The 3,368-nt window shown below is 40.9% G+C and overlaps 1 pseudogene; it reads right to left on the reverse strand.

Annotated features, from left to right (window-relative positions):
* Positions 1 to 933: 933 nt before the first annotated feature.
* On the reverse strand, positions 934 to 1,865 carry LOC102729482 (olfactory receptor 6E1-like; annotated as a pseudogene).
* Positions 1,866 to 3,368: the final 1,503 nt, after the last annotated feature.

Here is a 3,368-nt window from a genome sequence, read left to right on the forward strand (position 1 = left end):
AATAATCCTAACAACACAAGTCAACCAGGAGAGATGTTTTGTTTATTTTCATTAATAATGTGAAGAAGATAAGCAAATAACTTAGATTCCTCCAACTTGAAATTTTGTAAGGAATTATAGAAATTTAATATAAGTGCTCCCTTCTACTGATATACACAAGCATTCTGTGGTAAAAGCTTTAGAATAGGAACCAATCATAAGTGTACATTATGCATCTGAGGGTCTGTAGCTAGAAAAAAATAATTTAGGAAATAGGAGCATTGCTCAGACATGGGCTGCTATGGTTATTCCTCTCTTTAGAGAATGGCCTAAGGCTGAAAACAATTCTGTTTCTCTCCAGCATGGGATTGATGCATACATATGTAGCTAACCTAAGGGCCAAGATCAGCATTTAAAAGCACACCTGATGCAAACCATATATATTCCAAGGTGAAAGGGACTATGACCATTATTTCCTTGGGATAGGCATGGAGGGAATGCAGACCCAAGCTTGGTACTATTTCCATTATTCCCTACATTCCACAGCCTAATATACAACTTTCTGTCATTTGAATATCTAAATGACTTTTGGTAAATATTTATTAATTCTGTTCAGCCATGTTCATGGATAGAGAGAAGTGAAATAAGTGTATGTTACTAAATTTTGGAAATTTCAAGCACATGGTTTATATCAGAGGGAAGAATAAAAATTCAGTAAAAGATTTTGCAATTAATCAATGTCATCAATACATGGATTATTTAGGGAGAAGATAGCTATGCACATCAAGGTAAAATGTGGCCTTGAAAAACAGATTCCTACTTTGCTAGGAATGTGCAGAGTTCAAGCAAGGTATGCCAGAGATCCTGCACTCCAACTCTGTGGACTGCTACATTGGCCAGAATGAAGACAAATGGTTCTCTGAAGCCTTCCACTCCAAGGCCATGTGGTTTTTTTTATCTTGATATTTTCATTCTGCACATTGTCTCCCTCAGAGCCTGGTGGACCTGCTTGTTCCGTAGTGTATAGATGATGGGGTTGAGCAGTGGGGTCACCACTGTGTTCACAAGGGCAGCCTCCCTGTTGGAGTCCAGCCTGTTCGTTTGCTTTGGTTTCACATATATAAACACACAGCTGCCATACATCAGAGAGAGGACGATGAGGTGAGAAGAGCAGGTGGAGAAAGCTTTCTGTTTCTCCCTGGCTGACGGGAGTCGCATGATTGTGACTATTATGTTGCTGTAGGCAATGATGGTTATGATAAGGGATGTCAAAAGGATAAAGGAAGTGAGGACAAAGGCTAACATTTCAACAGACCTGAAGTCAGAACAGGAGAGATGAATCAGGGGGCTAAGGTCACAGAAAAAGTGGGGGATCATAAGGGGCCCACAGAAGGATAAATGGAAAACCTTTACTACCAGACCAGTGATGAGAGGGAAGGCCAAAGCGAAGCAGGCAGTGACCAGGAGGAAGCAAGTCTTCAGGTCCATGATGGTCAGGTAATGCAGAGGCTTGCAAATGGCCACGTACCGATCCAGAGACATCACTGCTATGAGGAAGAAAACTGCCGATCCCAGAAATAAAAAGACAAATGCTTGTATCAAACAGGCAAGAAAGGAAATGGTTTGCTTGCCTAAGAGAAAGATGACCAGCAACTTAGGAATAACAGCACTTATGACACCACACTCCATGAAGGAGAAAATGCTGAGGAAAAAGTACATAGGTGTGTGGAGCCAGGGTCAGCACAGGTGATGGTCATTATGACAGCATTGCCTGCAATGGATGCCAGGTAAGCCAGTAGGTGCAACAGGAAGAGGATCTTTCCCAGGTGTTGGATGGCAGGAAACACCTCCAAGATGAATTCTCAGACAGTTGTAACATTCCCCATTTCCATGGACATCTCATTCTACAACAGGATCACTGCTGGTCTTAACCTAAAATCAGCATGCAAAGGTTTCAGAGGATTAAGTTATTTGATTATTCAAAAGGGTGGCTAGGGTGATAGTAAAGTGGATTAGCTAGTTGGTTCTTGAATCAGTAGGACCTGAGTTCAGTACTAGTTCAATACTGTGTTCTAACTTCTGAGAGATGGGGCATCTTTGGAAAGTTAGTTAGCCTTTGTGAACTTCACTTTCACCCTCTGTAGAATGAAGATGATAGGATCTAACTGTTCATGTTCTTGTTAGAATAAGAGAAAGCATGTAACTCACCTGACATACGATGCCAATGTTTCCAATGTGTTCTTCAAAGGCTAATTGTAATGTTATGATCATTAATGTAATGCTTATACAGAGCATCATCAGTAGGCAGGGTTGTTGATATTTTCAGTTATAGAACATTATACTGTTTTAATAATACTACCAATTTCTAAGTAAACATAATAGTAATGCTAGTATTATTCCCTTTTCAATATTCCTTTTAATAATGCAACACATTCTATGGTACAAGTTGTCAAAATCATCGTGTATTGAGGACTTAAGCTTGGTACTATGCTGGTTACTGAAATTCAGTATTTCTATTACTCTTCACAATAATCATGAGACCCTTTTTCTACAGAAGCAGAAACTGAGCCTTAGAGAGCTCCAGAGATTTTAGGTCACATAGCTCGCACTTTAGCCCAAATGCCCAAATGAGAGCCCCTGCTATTTACAATGTGGTAATAAAATATTTTTAAATGGAAAGAAATTTATTGTTGATGATTTCTCAAACTTAAGTGAAGATTAGCCTTATTTATCTTAATTGTTTCTATCCATACTTAGTATCACTGATGAGTTATTGATCTGTGGAATGACGTGGGTCTTAGAGAGGACCTACTTTAGCACAAGCATTTTATAGAAGAGACTGGAGACCAGAGGATTTAGGGGCTGCCTAAGAACATGACATAATTGTAAAGTCAGGATTTACCATCCCTGCACCCCCTCCAGGATTCATGCTGTCTTGTGAGGGAAGTAGGAATGACAACAGTTCATAGGATTAACCCACTTAGGGGCACTCATGCACTCACTCTTACATCAGTCCTCTCAATGAGTAACTTCTCTTACGATGGTTTTGGCTCTAGCATTTCAATACTAGGCTAAAAGTCTGCTGTGTGGAATGCATCACTCTCACCAATCCACCCTGAGCCAGATCCTCTGAAGGGCTGCTCATGAAACCAAACTCCTCACCCCTGAGGGGCACAGCCTAAAGGAGCCTCTCCTGTTCCTGTTGACCCCTGTAAGTCCACCAAGTCACCAGGGTCCCTGAGGCCAGGTACACACAGGAGTCACCTTATGGGGGAGAGGACTTCCTCCTCTTGCATATACTGTCTTTCAAGAAATCAAGAGCTTCCTTTGAGCTGAGGGGAAAGGAGAGGAGAAGGAAACTAATTTGTCACAGCCTGTTGTCCCAGAGT

The sequence above is a fragment of the Leptonychotes weddellii genome, chromosome 6 (genome assembly GCF_054177405.1).
Source record: "Leptonychotes weddellii isolate Sample4059 chromosome 6, ASM5417740v2, whole genome shotgun sequence".
Classification (NCBI taxonomy): Eukaryota; Metazoa; Chordata; class Mammalia; order Carnivora; family Phocidae; genus Leptonychotes; species Leptonychotes weddellii.